This window comes from Oryctolagus cuniculus, chromosome 11 (assembly GCF_051225735.1).
Source record: "Oryctolagus cuniculus isolate XC-2025 breed Fujian yellow rabbit chromosome 11, ASM5122573v1, whole genome shotgun sequence".
Taxonomy (NCBI): domain Eukaryota; kingdom Metazoa; phylum Chordata; class Mammalia; order Lagomorpha; family Leporidae; genus Oryctolagus; species Oryctolagus cuniculus.
In genome coordinates this window covers 38631131-38652207 of record NC_142877.1, presented here as the reverse complement: position 1 = coordinate 38652207, position 21077 = coordinate 38631131, and the positions used below count along the sequence as shown (strand labels likewise).

The 21077-nt window shown below is 40.7% G+C and overlaps 1 protein-coding gene across 1 annotated transcript in view; it reads left to right on the top strand.

Moving 5' to 3' along the window:
* ESF1 (ESF1 nucleolar pre-rRNA processing protein) overlaps nt 1-21077 on the top strand; it is a 71521-nt gene that overhangs the window by 26147 nt on the left and 24297 nt on the right. The gene's annotated exons all lie outside the window — the stretch shown is intronic.

The following is a 21077-nucleotide window of genomic DNA, read 5'->3' as shown; positions in this document are numbered from 1 at the left end:
CTGTGCCTTTCAAATAACTAAAGCAAATAGTAAAATAAAAATGAAATAATTGAATGAGATTATTATACTTCTTTTCAAAATATATAATTCTTAATTGACTTTTTTTCCCTATATCTCTACAAGTCCATGATTTGTGAGATTTTATTAATGTAAAGTATGCATTACATAGTCTTCCACCTCAATTTTACTGGGAAAAGTAAAAAAAAAAAAATAAAGAAGAGCAGTACTATACTAATTAAAACCATGTGAAAGCTAAACAAAGATAAAAGCTAGGATAAAGTGGATTACTCTCCAGTATACATATTTTTTCAACAGTTCTGGGCAAATCAGCATGTATTTTTGCAACCAGTCCTACTTTTACACATTACCGCTATTTATATACAGCTGTCTGTTGGGATCCACAGGGAATTTGTTCCTGAACCTCCCATGAATACCAAATTCAAGCACTTGCAAAATATGTAAAGACTTAATCTTTTATTACTTCAGAAGTTAGTACTACTACCAATTGATAAAAGTTGAACTAAGTTAGATCTCAGTTTCATATGAAGAGTAATTCTCTATGTTGTCGGCATTCTCCAGCAGAAGAGGATGAGGACTATGTTAAGGGATTGAGGGCCCTATGTCAGTATATCTCTATATGGCTCCATAATTGTACCACTCAGAAATGTTTGTCAAAAAATTTTAATTGAGGCCCTTGACTGTATGATTTTAAAATGTTGATTCTTCAAAGTCAGGTATGTTGTTGTAGTTTCTCGTGTCAGAATGAGCTTATTCAAGTTATTTATAAATGAATATATTTTATTTTCTTTAAAAATATTTTAGTTATTTATTTTTTTAAAGATTTATTTTATGGCCAGCGCCGCGGCTCAATAGGCTAATCCTCCGCCTGCGGCGCTGGCACACTGGGTTCTAGTCCCAGTCGGGGCACCGGATTCTGTCCCAGTCACACCTCTTCCAGGCCAGCTCTCTGCTGTGGCCTGGGAGTGCAGTGGAGGATGGCCCAAGTCCTTGGGCCCTGCACCCGCATGGGAGACCAGGAGAAGCACCTGGCTCCTGGCTTCGGATCAGCGTGGTACGCCGGGCACAGCACACCGGCCACAGCGGCCATTGGGTGGTGAACCAACGGAAAAGGAAGACCTTTCTCTCTCTGTCTCTCTCTCTCACTGTCCACTCTGTCAAAAAAAAAAAGATTTATTTTATTTATTTGAAAGACGGAGTTACAGAGAGAGGTAGAGACAGAGAGAGAGGTCTTCCACCCACTGGTTCACTCCCCAGATGGCCACAACGGCTGGAGCTGCGCCCATCCGAAGCCAGGAGCCAGAAGCTTCTTCCAGGTCTCCTACATGAATGCAGGGGACCAAGGACATGGGCCATCTTCTACTACTATCCCAGGCCATAGCAGAGAGCTGCATTGGAAGAGGAGCAGCTGGGTCTCGAACCAGCACCCATATGGGATGCTGGCACTTCAGGCCAGGGCGTTAACCCTGGCACCACAGCACCAGCCCCCCTAAATGAATATATTTTAAATTGAAATGATTAGGGCCGGCGCCGCGGCTCAACAGGCTAATCCTCCACCTTGCGGCGCTGGCACATCAGATTCTGTCCCGGTTGCCCCTCTTCCAGGCCAGCTCTCTGCTGTGGCCAGGGAGTGCAGTGGAGGATGGCCCTAGTGCTTGGGCCCTGCACCCCATGGGAGACCAGGAGGAAGCACCTGGCTCCTGGCTTCGGATCAGCGCTGTGCACTGGCCACAGCGCGCCGGCCGTGGCGGCCACTGGAGGGTGAACCAACGGCAAAGTAAGACCTTTCTCTCTGTCTCTCTCTCTCCTCTCTCTCTCACTGTCCACTCTGCCTGTCAAAAAAAAAAAAAAGAAAAAAAAAAGAAAAAGAAATCAGTTTATTTGAGAAAGGAGATTTAAAATCAACTTGAGAAGTTTTATAGTTAATATTTTAGGCTTGTATTATACACATGCCAGGTTTATAGTATAGATATGTGATATAGGTTCCTATATTAAGTAGACTAGATCACCTTTGTCTATGATTACATTTTCATAGAGCAAATACCAAAAAGTGACTTTTATGCTTGTGTCTATTTGGAAGACTTAAACTATACTCATACATTTTTTTCCTCAGATAAACCGCGCTTGGCAAAGGTACTCTTTTTTTTTTTTTGGTAAATGTATACACTTGGACTCAATTTAGTCATATTTTCTTACAAATTTTTGTGCTTGTATTAACGTGTAGTATTGATCTGTAGTTTTTATTTTTTGTAGTATTGTTGGCTTTTGGCTTCAGGGTAATGCTGACACTATGAAGTGAATTGGAAACTTTTCTGTTTAACAGTACATTTTTATGTTGACATTTTTCTTTGTGAATTGTAATGTAAATATCATATCATATATTTAGAAAATGTAAAATGAAGAATGATCATTTTTAATTCCACTAATTCAACTGCTGTTTAGGTAGATTTCAGTTTAATTTATTTCTCTGTTGAATGTTTGATCATATTCCTAATCTTTCACTAAGTAGACCTATAGTACTGAAAAGAAACATGACAGATCTGAAGCCAACAAATATCAGTCTTTTCTTAGATCTCTTCACTCTCATCTCTAGCCAAGTAATTGACTTGCTTATTTAGGCCTTTTTTAATTTTAAAAACCATTTTTTAACAGAAATGTTTTTCTCCCACTTTAGAAATATTTGCGTGCACTCAAAGACTAGTAGAGAACAATCAGGCCACAAGGAGAAGCTAAAGCTGGCAGTCAGGCTCACTCTCTAAATCTCTACTTAGTTATGTGGCCTCCTTGCAACGTTACATGTGTCATACATCAACTTGTGATCTTCTCACGAACTGTTGAGACTACCAGTATCTAAATCTCAGATGCCAAGTATCTAGGATGTTATAAATATTCTGTAGTTTTTTTTCCATATCTTGAATCATTTCCATGGGTTAGCTTCCCAGAAACAGAATTGCTAGGAAAGGGCATGAACACTTTTTGTGTGTTGATATTATTGCCAAATTTTTTTCCAAAAGCGTTATACCAGCTTACAGTGCCTTCAGCAATCATTATCAGCACTAGTTTCATGGAATTATCATCACTATTCAGTATATATTTCTTTTTACTTTTAATTGATTAGAGTAAAATTGATATTCTAATGTATAACACAGTCTTAAAAGTCATAAACTGTCATATATGTGAAAGTCCCTGATAGGGAATTATTACCTGTTAATCTTTGCTATGTACATGTAAGTGTAAAAATGTAGAAGTTCTTTTATATATTGAGAAAATTAAGCTAATCTTTCTGAGCCTCAATTTAATCTTTACTAATAATGCCCTTTATTTGCTTAACTTTAAATATTTAGAAAAATACCTTGTAAAATACAAAAGTACTAGTCACATCATGTGTATATTTTGGTAAATTCATGTCTTCAGGATCGAGTGTTTTCAAATAGCTACCCTAAACTTCAGGACTTTTGTGATGTTATACTCAGTAAACCACAGAGGGGCAGTGTGAAATTGCACTGTATCATTCATTGGTTTTTCTGTGGCTTGGCTCTCCGGGAGACTCTTAGTCATTTATTGGACTATGGTTTGGTTTGATTTTTAATAGGAATTTTAGTCTAGACTATTCCAGTTTCCTATCTTTTTATGTTGGATTATGTAATATAATGAAATAAGTAATTTAACTTCTTGAGGGTAAAATATTAGGGGAGACAGATAACAGTTGGAATGAATTATTTTATTGATATTTTAGTTCCTATGGAAATACAACTTTATAAGTTAGGATTATAGACTAGTAAAAATGTTCATTTTGAGATTATTTCATTATTTGTATGTGTTACTGTAGCTATCTTGTCTGACTCATTTTGATAAGTAGGTAAGATAATATATGATACATGTAACTATCACGTTGGGTTTCATCAGTGAATGTGCCTTACTAGGGAATTTGTGAAATACGTATTTTTAATTATATAAATAAAATGTAGTCAGTTTTTTTTTTTTTTAAGATTGATTGATTTATTTGAAAGGCAGAGCTACAGAGAGGCAAAGACAGAGAGAGAGAGAGAGAGAGAGAGAGAGACAAAGAGAGATCGATCTTCTGTCTGCTGGTTCATTCCCCATATGGCCACAACAGCTGAAGCTGAGCTGATCCAAAGCCAGGAGCCAGGAGCTTCTTCTGGTCTCCCACACAGGTGTAGGGGCCCAAGGACTTGGGCCATATTCTGCTGTTTTCCCAGGCCACAGCAGAGAGCTGGATCAGAAGTGGAGCAGCCGAATCTCCAACCGGCACCCAAATGGCCTTTACCTGCTATGCCACAACACCTGCCCTCTGTAGTCAGTTTTGTATCTTACTTAACCTCCATTGTATTAATGGTTCTTGAATCTGCATAATACTTCTTTGTTATACATGATGCAAGCTCAGTTTAAATAATATATACGAAGTTCTATTCAGAACATGAACAAATAATGACGTTTCTTTGTGGAAAACATTAAAAGAGATTAAATATGATAAAAGTCCTGTTTTTCCTTTTTTTTTTTTTTTTTTTTTTTTTTTGACAGGCAGAGTGGACAGTGAGAGAGAGACAGAGAGAAAGGTCTTCCTTTGCCGTTGGTTCACCCTCCAATGGCCGCCGCGGCCGGCGCGCTGCGGCCGGCGCACCGCGCTGATCCAATGGCAGGAGCCAGGAGCCAGGTGCTTTTCCTGGTCTCCCATGGGGTGCAGGGCCCAAGCACCTGGGCCATCCTCCACTGCACTCCCTGGCCACAGCAGAGAGCTGACCTGGAAGAGGGGCAACCGGGACAGAATCCGGCGCCCCAACCGGGACTAGAACCCGGTGTGCCGGCGCCGCTAGGCGGAGGATTAGCCTAGTGAGCCGCGGCGCCGGCCCGTTTTTCCTTTTTTAAAAAATATTTATTTTATTTGAAATACAGAGAGAGAGAGAGATGTCTTCCATCTGCTGGTTCACTCCCCAAGTGGTCACAGTGGCCGGAGCTGAGCCAGTCGAAAGCCAGGAGCTCCTACGTGGGTGCAGACACCTAAGGATTTGGGCCATCTTCCACTGTTTTCCTAGGCACATTAGCAGAGAGCTGGATTGGAAGTAGAGAAGTCAGGACTTGAACTGGCACCCAAATGAGCTGCCGGCACTACAGCCCTGGGCTTTAAACCTCTCCATCACAGCTACAGACTCCCAGTCCTGTTTTTTCTTAGCTGTGTGGTTTAAATGACACTAGTAAAAAGGTTATCTTTTTTTCTCAACATCCTTAAGTTTCCTTCATTAATCCATCGAATAATTACTGAGCAATTACTCAGTGCCAGGAATTATTCTAGACACTGAGTAAACAAAACATAAAAATCCCTGTCCTTTGTTTATCTTATATTCTGGTAAGGAAGAGACAGACCAATGACAAAACCAGTCAAAGGCCTGCGCCGCAGCTCACTTGGCTAATCCTCCGCCTGTGGCGCCAGCACCCTGACTTCTAGTCCTGGTTGGGGCACCGGATTCTGTCCTGGTTGCTCCTCTTCCAGTCCAGCTCTCTGCTGTGGCCCAGGAAGGCAGTGGATGATGGCCCAAGTGTTTGGGCCCTGCACCCGCGTGGGAGACCAGGAGGAAGCATCTGGCTCCTGGCTTCGGATCGGCGCAACACACGGGCCATAGCAGCCATTTGGGGGCAAACCAATGAAAAGGAAGACCTTTCTCTCTGTCTCTCTCTTATGCTTAATGAGTAGCAAGGAGAATAGGATGAGTATGAATGGAATGGGTATAGGATGGAATGAAATGTGACGTCAAAGAGGTAACTAACAGCCTGATACAAAGGTCTGTAGGACATTGTAAGATCATGAACTTTTCCTGTGAGTGAAATGAGAAGATATTTGAGGGTTTTGAGCTGAGAACAGTAAGTTCTAACTTTTATTTTTAATAGGATCTCTGTCTTTGAAAAACCTGTTTAGTTTAAGATGCCTAATAAAACACGTAGAATCCTTTGTATATACAATTATGGGTTCAGGGAGGAGGTCAGAGCTGGAGATAAACCTTTCATTATATAGATCGCTGAAAGTGAGTAAGAACAACAAAGTAGGCTTATAAATAGAAAAGTAAAGAGATTGAAAACTGACCATTGAAGCATGTCAGCATTTAAAAGTGGAAGAGGTAGGAAGGAACCATCCTGAGCAGCTAGGAATAAGCTACCAGAGAAGAAAAAGGGAGTTCAGAGTTTGGGATATCCAGAAGACAAGTGAATAAAGTATTTAGGTAAGAATATGGGTCAATAAAGGATAACCATTGAATTTAACACTGTAGAGACAACCAGTGGTACGGAATGACTTTGGTGGAATGATGAAGGATGAAAGTGACTAGGTTGGATTCAAGAGTGACTAGGGGCCGGCGCGGCGGCTTACTAGGCTAATCCTTCGCCTAGCGGCGCCGGCACACCGGGTTCTAGTCCCGGTCGGGGCGCCGGATTCTGTCCCGGTTGCCCCTCTTCCAGGCCAGCCCTCTGCTGTGGCCAGGGAGTGCAGTGGAGGATGGCCCAGGTGCTTGGGCCCTGCACCCCATGGGAGACCAGGAAAAGCACCTGGCTCCTGGCTCCTGCCATCGGATCAGCGCGGTGCGCCGGCCGCAGCGCGCCAGCCGCGGCGGCCATTGGAGGGTGAACCAACGGCAAAGGAAGACCTTTCTCTCTGTCTCTCTCTCTCACTGTCCACTCTGCCTGTCAAAAAAAAAAAAAAAAAAAAAAAAAAAAAAAAAAAAAGAGTGACTAGGAAGGCGAGCTATTAGAGACAATAAGGACGGGCAATTCCTTTTTCTAAAATATTTGACTATCAAGTTTCAGGTATCATGATACTTCATCTCTAAAACACACTTCAAAGTATTTCAAAAACACAGTCTACAGTAAGCACAGCTCCATTATCACACTAAAGGAATTTCTTATTGATTATAGTAGTGGTTAAATTTCTTATTTTGATAGGATCCCATTAGTTTTAAAATTTCTACAGTTGTTGGTTAATAGAATCCCACAAATCTAGATTTATCTGAGTGTTTGCTTATAACTGAGGATAAAAATATTTGTAAGAATCCTCCATAAATGATGTTACATATATTATAGTAGTATAATATAATATTATGTATTATTATAGTATGTCATATAATAATATAATGGTGCTACATGTATTATAATAAATAATAAAAACATAATTTTAAAAAAATAATAAGAAAATCATAATATGTAATACAAAGAACTATGTCCTAAAGTAGGTGAAAGGAGTTGGGATATTTTTGTACAAGTAGAGGAAATGGCCTTCAGTAGATGTACATTGTAACAGGCAAGAAAAAGGCAAAGCATGTGGTCACAGGGAGGGTAATGCATACACTTGGTGATGAGACTTGTGATTCTTTTCTGTTTGCTTAGATTTTCTTAGTGATATAGGAAGTAAGGTCATCAGCTGAGAAAAGGAATAAGAGAGAAAGTTTTTCTGCCAAGGACCACTGGATATTTATAACATCACTTATGGGCCATACAAAATTATCAACTTAAAAATTAGCCTGCTACAGGTTTATTGAATTTCAAGTCTCACATGTGGTTGCCTTGGCTGGCCAGACCAAGTAGTTTCACAGGCCTTAATAGCCAAATGCCCAGTGGTTTCCCACCCGATTCTAAAGGTTTGAAAAAGGAGAGTTGTGAAATCATTCTCTTTTTTTTTTTTTTTTTTTTTTGACAGGCAGAGTGGACAGTGAGAGAGAGAGACAGAGAGAAAGGCCTTCCTTTGCTGTTGGTTCACCCTCCAATGGCCGCCGCGGCCATTGCGCTGCAGCCGGCGCACCGCACTGATCCGATGGCAGGAGCCAGGTGCTTATCCTGGTCTCCCATGGGGTGCAGGGCCCAAGCACTTGGGCCATCCTCCACTGCACTCCCTTGCCACAGCAGAGAGCTGGCCTGGAAGAGGGGCAACCAGGACAGAATCCGGCGCCCCGATCAGGACTAGAACCCGGTGTGCCGGCGCCACAAGGTGGAGGATTAGCCTAGTGAGCCGTGGCGCCAGCCATGAAATCATTCTTTAAGAGAGTGCCAGAGAAGGAAATGTAATGGGATGGCTGAGCCTTAATAAGAATATCCTTGAAGATCATGATCATGTAAAATAAGATGAGTCATCATGATGACTGGAGTTTGTATAGCCATATTTAGTGATGTGGTAAGCGTGAAGTAAGGAGTGTTGGATTAAACCAGATTATAAATTTGTCAATCAAGTATAACCAAGTGAGACAGAGTCTAGGAATTCTAAGTTAAATACAAGGGGTGATTTTAATGATGGGTTCTGATGAATTTATTGGTTTAGAAGGGAAATGTTATACTGATGGTAAAAAGATGACAGGATCGATGGATTGTAGGTCTCTGGGAGACAAAAGAATTGTTAGCCTAGGGGTACTAGAAAGAGTAAAATGGAAATACTAGAGCTGCTGGTCAAAGAGTAGAAGGCCTGCAGTTAAGATTATGGTGAGATTGTAGTTGTTGGTAATGACATGACTTGGTTGTGATTGTGAAGTGGGTTTCTGAGATAGATCATAGAAGCATAAGGGCAAAGAAAGCCAGTAGACTGTGAGATCTCAAGTATTAGAAGAGTCATCTCTGTGAGTATTGATATTACCAGGAGTAAAGACAGGAGTATTAGAGTGGCATTGAGCCAGGAGCTAAGATCCTCAAGAAGGGAGAATGACTACACTCACTAGATATCTGAGGTAAGCAGGGGTAGTAGATGGTGTAGTTTAATAACATGATATTCAAGATTGGGTGCTTTGTGGAGGAAAGCCAGACTATGGACTGGAATTGATGCAAGAAGGACAGACTATGGGAGAGAATGGTTAGCTTCTTAAAAAGATACAGGGGAGGCCGGCGCCGTGGCTGAATAGGCTAATCCTCCACCTGCGGTGCCGGCATACTGGGTTCTAGTCCCAGTTGGGGTGCCGGATTCTATCCCGGTTGTTCCTCTTCCAGTCCAGCTCTCTGCTGTGGCCCGGGAGTGCAGTGGAGGATGGTCCAAGTGCTTGGGCCCTGCACCCGCATGTGAGACCAGGAAAAGCTCCTGGCTTCGGATCAGCGTGGTGTGCTGGCTGCAGCGGCCATTTGGAGGGTGAACCAACGGAAAAGGAAGACCTTTCTCTTTATCTCTCTCTCTCACTGTCCACTCTGCCTGTCAAAAAAAAAAAAAAAAAAAAGAAAAGAAAATGTATTAAAAAGATACAGGGGAAGCGGTGTCCTCAAAGGAGAACTAGGTTTTACTTAGACTTAAGTGAGCTGGTGAATGGATAAAGGGGCTTTTATTAATGACTGTGACTGATTAATGAGTAGAAATGCTTCATCATTGAAGATGAGTGGAAAGCGGAAATGTTCAACACTGCTTTGGCAGAAGGAATGATTTGGAAGTTGTAAACTTCTTATGACAGATTTAAATATGAATAAGGAACATATGAGATTAATTTTGATAATTTTAAATCTATAATAGTACTGGAACTTCAAAGGTCATGAGAGAGATCTTGTCAGGAACACCCAGGATTCTAGATAGTTACCTTGTGGAAGAGGCATGGACACCAAAGGAGAAGCAACAAGGACTCCTTGTCTCACTCATGTTGACTTCCACTTTTTGAGGGATGAGTTTGAATTGTAGCTCTTCCTATACTCTACTTACTTTTCCAGTTGTTATCCCATTTTTATTCTGGTATCTGCTCTTTTATCCTTTGTTTCTCTTCCCACCTTCATCTTCATTGCATCTCTGCGCCTCTGTTCAGTGTCTATTGGGAAGCATAAGCACCAAGATATCAGTGGCATGCAAATGAGACATTGTATTCATTTTCACTCAAAAACAAAATGTTTTTTAATCAGTTGGGCATTCATTTTGTTTGTCCCATTTCAAACATTATAATTTTCAGGTAACTCAAAAGCTGTTCACTATCTATTTTTGGTTATATCTTTCTATTTATTGCCAGTGTATCCATTATTTGAAATATATTCATAAAAGTGTTTTCTTGGTCAGAACTTTTGAAATAACAAGTTATTTAAAAAATTTAAGTTGAGTTTAGAGAAGAGCATTAAATGGAAAACTTGAACTTAAAAATAAACTAAAAGAATTTGCATTTGCCTCATTTTGTGGTGGTGAGAAGAAACCAGATTACACAGAACAGTATCATAACTTGTACAAAGTCACACAGTTAGTAAATGGCTAGAATTTTGAAACTTAAGTGTGTACCCCATCCTTGAATCATCCAGTTTACAGGTTGACTGGAAGGGCTTTGTAAAGGCAGTAAAGTCAAAGCTTCATGCTGTTCAAAAAAACATTTGAATCATTTGTGGAATATGTAATAAAAATGGGAAGCAGCTAATGTTGTCTAAAAATGTTGCCAGCACGTTTTTTCCATATAGTTAGTAGCAAATTCTCAGTGTTTCCTGGGTTATTTGAAAGATAATTTTTCTCTTTAATTATATTAAGATTTAACTTTTAAAAGGATTTGCCAAGAAGCTTTAAAAAATAAAGCAAAATCTAAGAATTATTTTCATCCTGAAAGTGCTAAATTTACCATGCCTTAGGAATTTCAGGTTATTTGATATGTTTCTCTTTTCTTTTCCATCTTTACCTTTAAATGATCTCAGTTAAATGTGTAAAATAATCCAGGTCTGTGGTTTCAAGCATCTAGGAGGATTCTGTTAATGAGATACTTCCCTCCCAGTACATACATGTACTGTTGGCATCTGAGCTTCAATTTCTGCTTGGAAGTATTTTGGTGCCATTTACCCAAAGTTAGTCCAAGAGAGAGCTTGTTCAGAGGTCTTCAAACATTGACGGAAAATGCATGCTATGAAGTAAGCCTACCCTTTGATTCTATTTTCTCAGGAATTTCTTGAAGTACCCTCCTTTGTTTTCCCACAGCCCATGGCTATGCTTTTAAGTTACACAATCTTTGGCCTTAGTTTATATTAACTTTTTAAAAATGTTATTTATTTGAAAGAGTTACAGAGAGAGAGATCTTTCATCCACTGGTTTACTCCCCAGATGGCTGCAACGATCAGGGCTGGGCCAGGCCAAAGCCAGGAGCCAGTAGCTTTATCCAGGTCTCCCACATAGGTGCAAGGACCCAAGCACTTGGGGTCATCCTCCACTGCTGTCCCTTTAGCAGAGAGGTGGAATAAAAACAGAGCAGCCAGGACTCGAACTAGCACCCACATGGGATGCTGGTGTTACAGGCGGCAGCTTAACTTGCTGTGCCACAACGCCAGCCCCTATATTTACCTTTTTATTTGAGAGAGGAAGAGAGAGAATAGGACTGGCTGGGGATGGAGGTGGAGATGTGTGACAAGTGCACAAGCACACTCCCATCTTTTGGTTCACTTCTCAGATGCCCACAACATTCAGGGCTAAGCCAGGCCCAGAGCAGAGAGCTGGGAGTAGTCAGTCCAGTCTACCATGTGAAGTGGCAGGAACCCAAATACTTGAGCCATCACTACTGTCGCCCAGGGTCCTCTTTAGCAGGAAGTTGAATCAAGAACTGGAGCCAGAAGTTGAACCCAGGCACCCAGATTGTGGGATGCAGGTATCCCAGATGCTGGACTATATAGCCCCATTCCTCTTTGACCTTTAAGCAGAATTTTTGGCTATTCTATTTGTATATCATTCTTTCTGCATACTAACTAGCTGGCTAACTATCACTTTTCCTCACACATGTTGCATGATGTTATTTGGCAGGATTTAATCAGACTACTTTAAACAGTTTGTTGTTGCTTTTTTTTTCTAAAATTAAAATGTCATGCAACATATAGGTTACTATTTTAATGTATTCATTTTTATACGTTACCCTCTAAGTACATACAATTGATATAGGCCGGCGCTGCGGCTCACTAGGCTAATCCCCGCCTGCGTCGCCAGCACCCTGGGTTCTAGTCCCTGTTGGGGCGCCGGATTCTGTCCCAGTTGCTTCTCTTCCAGTCCAGCTCTCTGCTGTGGCCTAGGAAGGCAGTGGAGGATGGCCCAAGTGCTTGGGCTCTGCACTCTCACTTGGGCTCTCTCACTGTCTAACTCTGCCTGTCAAAAAAAAAAAAATTGATATACTCCTGGTCTGTTTTTGTTGTTTTGGTTCACTGATTATACTTATTTCATGTATTCCTAAATAATCTTCATAATTATATCTGCAGCATTGTGTTTCTTATCAGTAAGTTATGAATTACTGTCATGATATGCTTTAGGTTCCTTATCCTTGTATCCCTGAACAATCTGTAGTTTTATTTTTGACCTTAAAAATGTGTCCGTTGTGTTTTCTTCTGTTGTTTGCCTTTTGATATTAATCGTTCTGTCTTTGAGAGCTATCTATATACGTAGGTGCAGACATGCTTTTACTATTATGGATAACATGATAATATTGTGGATAACATAATAAAATGGCCAGGAGCTTCTTCCGGGCCTCTCATATGGGTGTGGGGTCCAAGCACTTGAGCCATCTTCCACTACTTTGCCAGGCAATCAACAGGGAGCTGGATTGTATGTGGACCAGCTGGGACTTGAACCTGTGCCCATTGCAGGCAGAGGCTTAACCTGTACTACAGTGCTGGCCCTGGTAACTCTGAATTTTAAGCTACCAGTTTATAGGTGACTTTTTCAAATGCAGTGCATGGATTACAACCTGCCCATAATGGAATTTGGGGAATTTTTAACAGTTTCTTTTGATTGTGGAAAAAACATATTAAGCTTGAAGTCAGAAAATCTAAATTTAACTACCTGTCATTTTGGTGGGGTTTAAATGAAAAAAGGCAGATAAAAGCCAGTTTAGCACATAGTTGTCAGAGTAAACATTTATTTACTACCTTTAAAATTTTTTCATTATATAAAATAATCATTAAAAATATATACAATGGCCAGCACTACGGCTCAGTAGGCTAATCCTCTGCCTGTGGCGCAGGTACACGGGGTTCTAGTCCCAGTCAGGGCGCTGGATTCTGTCCTGGTTGCCCCTCTTCCAGTCCAGCACTCTGCTGTGGCCCAGGAGTGCAGTGGAGGATGGCCCAAGTGCTTGGGCCCTGAACCTGCATGGGAGACCAGGAGAAGCACCTGGCTCCTGGCTTCGGATCAGCGTGGTGCGCCGGACACAGTGAGCCGGCCTTAGTGGTCATTAGGGGGTGAACCAACAGTAAAGGAAGACCTTTCTCTTAATCTCTCCCTCTCACTGTCCACTCTGGATAGATAGATAGATAGATAGATAGATAGATAGATAGATAGATAGATAGATAGATAGATATACACACACACACACACACACACAAAATGTGCATATAAAGTTTAAAGAAAGCTAACAAAATGAACATTAGTGTCCTTGCAAACATTGCCAGTGTCCACAGTCCCTTATGTTACTCCCAATTACATTACCTATCTTCCTTTACCAGAGGAAACTGTAAACCTACATTTTGAGTTAATCATTCTTTTCTAAATAGTTTTGCCACAGTTCTGAATATCCCTGAACAATCTATAGTTTAAACATTATAAATGTGTCTGTTGTATATTCTTCTGTTGTTTGCCTTTTGATATTAATCATTGTTTTTGAGAGCTATCTATACACATAGGTGCAGACATGGTTCATTCATTTTAACTGCTGCATAGAATTGCATTGCATTAATATCTCACATTGTACTCCTTCTGTTGCTAGTTATTGTAGTTTATTGTATTACAGGAGTACTTCAAAAAGTTTATGGAGAAATGGAATTAAAAGACACATTCATTTTTGTGCAGAACAATATTTTATAGTCCCTGCATAGTTGTTTTTTTGTTTTGTTTTGTTTTTTGTTTTTTTTTGACAGGCAGAGTGGACAGTGAGAGAGAGAGACAGAGAGAAAGGTCTTCCTTTTGCCGTTGTTCACCCTCCAATGGCCGCCGCGGCTGGCGCGTTGTGGCCGGCGCACCGCGCTGATCCGATGGCAGGAGCCAGGAGCCAGGTGCTTCTCCTGGTCTCCCATGGGGTGCAGGGCCCAAGCACTTGGGCCGTCCTCCACTGCACTCCCTGGCCACAGCAGAGAGCTGGCCTGGAAGAGGGGCAACCGGGACAGAATCCAGTGCCCCGACCAGGACTAGAACCCGGTGTGCCGGCGCTGCAAGGCGGAGGATTAGCCTAGTGAGCCGCAGCGCCAGCCCCTGCATAGTTTTTTTAATACTGCGCATTCTCTGTGAAGACCACACATAAAATGCCTTTGTGAATATTAGATTGCTCAGATATACATGGAACTTCTTGGATGTAAGTAGAATTTCCTGGTTGTGGAGGATGATCATTGTTACCTATACTAAGTCATGCCAAATTGTTTTCTGAAATTCTTGCCCCAGTAATGTTCATTCCATTGCTCTTCATCTTTATCATTAATTGATATTAGTTTTTTTTTTTACTAGTTGAATATAAGTAATGATATTTCATTATGGCCTCAATTGGTGTGTTCTCAAATATTTATGGAGTACCTAGCATATGACAGACTCAATTCTTGTCACTTGGAGACACAGCAATGAACAAAATAGACAAAAATCTAACCCTTCCCTGGATCCTACCTTCTGAAGTGCATGGGTTGGGGATGGGAGAAAAGGAGTTGCTAAACAAATAGGTAAATATATATATACTATTTTTCCTGGGGATTGATGGCTATGGAAGCAAAAACATGAAGGCCAGATTAGGAATAGGAAATTGGGTGGTGGGAGTGGGTAGCAATTTAAATAGGACAGTCATGGAAGGTTTCATTGAGAAAGTGATACTTAAACAAAGACCTGTGGGATCTGATAATGCATGTCATGTGTTTTCCTGGGTAAAGCAAATTCAAAGATCTTGAGGGGAAAACATTTTTTTTTTTTTTTTTTTTTTTTTTTTTTTTTTTTGACAGGCAGAGTGGACAGTGAGAGAGAGAGACAGAGAGAAAGGTCTTCCTTTTGCCGTTGGTTCACCCTCCAATGGCCGCTGCGGCCGGCGCACCACGCTGATCCGATGGCAGGAGCCAGGAGCCAGGTGCTTTTCCTGGTCTCCCATGGGGTGCAGGGCCCAAGCACCTGGGCCATCCTCCACTGCACTCCCTGGCCACAGCAGAGAGCTGGCCTGGAAGAGGGGCAACCGGGACAGAATCCGGCGCCCCAACCGGGACTAGAACCCGGTGTGCCGGCGCCGCTAGGCGGAGGATTAGCCTAGTGAGCCGCGGCGCCGGCCCGAGGGGAAAACATTTCTGATGTGTCCAGCAGACAAGTATAGCAGAGCAGAATGAGCCAGGATATGAAGAGTAGAAGATGAGGTCAGAGAGATAGCCAGATCACAAAGGGTTTTGTGGATCTCTCTGTGGACTTTAGGTTTTACTTTGTGTGAGATGGGAAATAGTGATGTGAACGAACTTTGCTTTGTAAACAATTACTCATGTACCTGAGTATTAATGAGAAACATTTCTTCAAGTGTTTCTACACCTTTGAAATGTCCATTCATGTCTTGGACCATTTTATGTAATCTTATCTGTTTTGTTGTCTCATATGAGTTGTTATTTTATTCTGGGCTGATTTTTTTTTCATGATTTTTTATCAGTTCTGATTTTTAGGCTAATCTTTTGTCACTCATGTTTTGCAGAGACCTTTTCCTGGGAACTTTGTGATTTATATTTTTGTCTCTGTCTTTGAACAGCAAATGATTGAATTTATTAAACTTGCCCCTTTATGTACCTTAGGTGCACTTAGTTTGATTAGATGTTAACTTTGGCTTAGAATGCTCTCTCGTCTTGGGTCCAACATGGCCCTCTTTTATTTATTTATTTTTTCATAATAAGTGAGCCACCTGCAAAACCTAGAACCTTGCAACAACTTACATTTACCTATTTGGCTCCCGTTTGCCTATGTAACCATCATCCAAATTTCAGTATTCATTTCTTGACTTTTAAATATTTAATTGACAAGTATTGAACATATTGTGTGATGTGTTTATTATGTAATAATTACCACGACCACATCAATTAATGTATGCATCACCACTCATGCTATACATTAGATCCCCAGAACTTGTTCATCTTGTAACTGAAACTGTGTACCCTCTGACCAACAACTCCCCATTTCTCCTATTCCCCACCCCCTGGCAACCACTGTTTCATACTTAACTTCTGTGAGATCGCCCTTTTAGTTTCCACATATAACTGATATCTTACAGTGTTTGTTTTCCTGTGTCTGTTTTATTTCACTGAGAATAATGTTGTTGCAAATGGCAGGATTTCCTTCTTTATTCATTTAGCCATGGATGGTCACTTAAGATGTTTCCTTATCTTGGCCATTATGAATGATGCTGCAGTGAATAGGTTGTATGTATCTCTTTGAAATACTTATTTTTTCCCTTTATACTCAGAAGTGAGATTCCTGTATCTTATATCCTATTTTTAATTTTTCAAGGAACCTCCATACCGTTTTTCTTAACGGCTGTACCAGTGGCATTGCCACCAACAGTGTACAAGTATTTCCTTTTCCTCACACATGATATTTTGTGTCTGTTCATAATTGCTATCCTAAGAACTATGAGATATTTATTGTGATTTTTATTTGCATTTATTTCTCTGATGATTAGTGACATTGAGCACCTTTTTATATGACTTTGCCATTTATATGTCATTTTTGTAGCATTGTATATAGATGTATATCACTTATAAGCATTCCTAAGAAGTGAGAGTTAATAACAAAAAAGAGTGAAATACTGATAAATTCTGTAACATGAATGAAAGAAGCCAAACACAAGAAGATTGCATATTTCATGTAAAATGTCCAGAACAGGGAACACGATATAGAAAGGAAGTATATCAGTGGTTGCTTGGGAGAAGAAGAGTAATAATTTCTTTCTGAGGAGATGAAAATGTTGTAAAATTTTGGTGGTGGTTGTACATATCTATGAATATACTAAAAACCATTGAATCAGGTATTTTAAATGGGTGAGTTGTATGCGTTGTATGTTACATGAACCGTAGTCATTAAAGCTACTAATATGATAGGGAGAATTGGGAAGTATTTGGGATATTTTTAAATCTTTTTTGAACCTTTTTTTCACATAGCATTACTTGTATATTGCTAAGATTTATCTGTATGTTGCTTGGGTTTGTTCATTTGACTGTTGTACTGCAGTTTACATGGGCATATGTTTCAGTTCTTACATGTTTACTGTGGTAAATCATGCTGTTAGGAATATTTCAATAAATGTCTTACAGTACATGTTTAAACTTTTCTGTTTATTTAGGATTATAATTACTAGGTCATAGGGTATATGAATGTTCAGTTTTGAAGTGTGGTAATATTAGTTTACATTCCTAACACTAAACTTAAATTCCTATCATTGATTAATTAGCATTTCTCTTAACATTAATGAGGTTGGACCTTACAGGTTTCCTCCTTGGTAAAATAGTGATTTGGCCATTTTTCCATTGTATTGCATATGTTTTCTCTTGGATTTTAGGAGTTCTTTAATTTTTATACATATACTGATCCTTTGTCTTTTATAGGCTACCAGATAACTTCTAATTTGTAACTCTTCCTTTCTCTGCTTTCTTGTGTCATCTAATGAACAAGCTACTTGATTTTAAAATTGTCAGGTTTATCTTCTATTTTTATTAAAGATTTATTTATTTATTTATTTGAAAGGCAGGATTAGAGAGAAAGAAAGAGAGGTCTTCCATCCTCTGGTTCACTTTCCAAATGGCTGCAATGCCAAAGCTGGGCTGATCCAAAGTCAGGAGCCAGGAGCTTCTTCAAGGTCTCCCACGTGGATACAGGGTCTCAAGCGCTTGGGCCATCTTCTGCTGCTTTCCCAGGCCATAGCAGAGAGCTGGGTTGGAAGTGGAACCGGCAGAGACTTGAAATGGCATCCATATAGGATGCCGGCACTGTAGGCAGCGGGTTTTCCCACTACTACACAGTACCAGCCCCAAGTTTATCTTTTGTAATTAGCATTTTCTGTGCTTTATTTAGAAAATCCTTTATGTGAAAATGACAGCAATGTTCTCCTTTAGTTTCTACTAAAAGACTCAAGGTTTTCAGCATTATTGCTTGATTTTTTTTATCTGAGATAGGGATCTATTTTTACCCTGTGTCTCAATACCATCTTTATCGTTTTCCATTTATTGAATAATCTCTTCTCTCCCTCACCCCCAAGTTATCTGACACGTCAGCTCTGTTGTGTACAGAGTTCCAGAACTGCACAGATCTGTTAGTTGGCTCTCTGTTTTTGCGGACCAGTAAGTCTGCCCTTCCCTAAACCAGTACCACATTCATAGAATTGGAATAAGAGTACTAGTGACCACCCCTTACCCCATATTTTTTTTAAGGATTTTTTAATTTATTTATTTGACAGGTAGAGTTTCAGACAGTGAGGGGGGAGAGAGAAAGAGAGAAAGGTCTTCCTTCCGTTGGTTCCCTCCCCAAAAGGCTGCAACGACCGAAACTGCGCTGATCCGAAGCCAGGAGCCAGGAGCTTCCTCCCGGTCTCCCATGTGGGTGCAGGGAACCAAGTACTTGGCCCATCCTCCACTGCTATCCCAGAGAGCTGGACTGGAAGAGGAGCAACTGGGACTAGAACCAGCACCCATAAGGGATGCCGGCGCCACAGGCAGAGGATTAATCTAGTGCGCCATGGTGCCTGCCCCCTTTTACCCCATATTTAGGCCAGTGGATGTGAGGGTTCTGTGAAGAAGGCAAACCACAAACAGTGTGTGAAATACTGCAGAAGGTAGTATCCTCAAGAAAGAGCCAAGGTTTGGTTAAAGCAAGAAGATAAAGAAAATGTTCAGAGTTGTAATGAGTTTTTACTGATGATGTACTATGAATTCCATAAAATTTAGTGTAGAGAGTTGATAGAGATGGAGGAGAGAGAGAAACAGAAGAGTGGTGTGCAGATAGCTTCTGGGAATTAGAACATGGGATATTAGGGGGAATCTGATGACTAAAGGTGTTTGATGGTAACCAAAATAGGGATAAAAGATAAGACATTATTCCTGGAAACAGATTGTGTAGTGAAACTATGTTGTAGATTAGGGAAGGGAAGTTATCTGCTGTTTCCATAGGTACACCAAGCCAGTCCTCATAACTCCTTTTCTGGGAAGTGGCAAATTTACAAGGCTAGGCCGGTGCCACGGCTTACTAGGCTAATCCTCCGCCTTGCAGCGCCGGCACATCGGATTCTAGTCCTGGTCGGGGCGCTGGATTCTGTCCCGGTTGCCCCTCTTCCAGGCCAGCTCTCTGCTGTGGCCAGGAAGTACAGTGGAGGATGGCCCAAGTGCTTGGGCCCTGCACCCCATGGGAGACCAGGATAAGCACCTGGCTCCTGCCATCGGATCAGCGCAGTGTGCCAGCCGCAGCTCACCAGCCGTAGCGGCCATTGGAGGGTGAACCAATGGCAAAAAAAGGAAGACCTTTCTCTCTGTCTCTCTCTCACTGTCCACTCTGCCTGTCAAAAAAAAAAAAAAAAAAAATTTTACAAGGCTATTCTAATTCCTGGTTGACAGAGGAGCAGGTAAGAAAACCATTGTTACTAAAAAACTCATTATCTTAAAACTCCAAGACCCACTTTTCAATCCTGTCAGAAATGGTATTACTTTGCTCTGTAGTGCTATCTTGTATCCTTAGCATTGAAGAGAGATCCATTGTCTGATGTTTTGGAATTTCACTGAGAAGTATCTGACAGATCGGTAGCTTATCCCTTAGTTTACTTAGTCTTGCTTGAAATTAATTGGATTTTTCATCAGTTTTGAAAACTTAGCATTTTCTCTTAAAGTATTATGTTTTCTTCATCTTCTTTATTTTATCATTCCAGAAATCTTCCTATGTGGTACGTTCTCACTTTATATATGATAAGTCATATATTCTATATCTTTGAACGTATGTAGCATGCTGGGTGATTTCTTCAGTTATTTTTCAGTTCATTTATTCTTTTTAAACAGTATGCTGTTTAACTTAGCCATAGGCTTTGTCATTTCAGTAATGTTTTTGCTTTGTTATTATGTTATTATTTTTTCCAGTTGTCTCTCTCTCTCTCTTTTTTTTTTTTTTTTTAAGATTTATTTAGTTACTTGAAAGAGTTAGAGAGAGAGAGATCTCGATCTTTGATCCGTTACCTCGTTTGCCATGTAGTTGAAACAACCATGCCGAAGCCAGGAGTTTCATCCAATCTTTCACATGGGTCCAGGGACCCAACTACTTGGGCCACCCTCCGCTGCTTTTCCCAGGTCATTAGCAGGCAGCTGGATCAGAAGAGGAGCAGCTGGGACTGAAACCAATCGCCACAGGGGATGCCAGTATCATAGGCAGCAGCTTTACCCACTATGCCACAAATGCCAGCCTATCTCATCCTTTTGACAATTTTCACATTTTTATAGATGTTGTATTTGTATACTTTGATAATTCCAAAATCCATTATCTTTGAGGCTCTGATTTTAATTTTTTGTTTCTGTTTACTCTAGTTCACTGTGAGTTTTGATTGTGATCTCATTGTTCTTGTATTTTTTGTTTGCCTGTGGGAATTCATAGGAGCCTGGGTTAGAAGTGCTTCTTTCAGAGAGTATTTGCCCGGTGCCTAAAGGCATTTCTAATCCATGACCAGTTGAAACAAAATTTGGGGACTTATTATTATTACTTTAGGCCACACAAGTAGTGAGAATTCCAGCCACAAACCCAGGGATTTTGGGGCTTGTGGTTATAAATTCTCTGGGGGAATTGAGAGGGGGAATATATTTTTACTTCTCTTTTTCTGCCCATAGCCAGAGCCCAAATGGGCATGCATTTGAGTTGTGAGGGGAGGAGCAGCACCCACTGAAGGACACCCTTAAGGATTCTAGTTATATAGTGGTCTCTGATGGGGCCTCCCACAGTGATCAAGCTCCAAACTTTGTCTCCAGTTTGCCTGGGCAGCAGCCCATTACAACCCTAGATCCATATAAGACCATAAAAGAATAGTGTGCTTCCCCAAGGTAAATTTCCTGCTTCTGAGCTAGCTTAACGTTTCTGTTTGAGCCTTCTTATATACGAAGTAGACTCTGAGAAATTCCTTTGTTTTCTTATATTTTAATCACTCATTTCA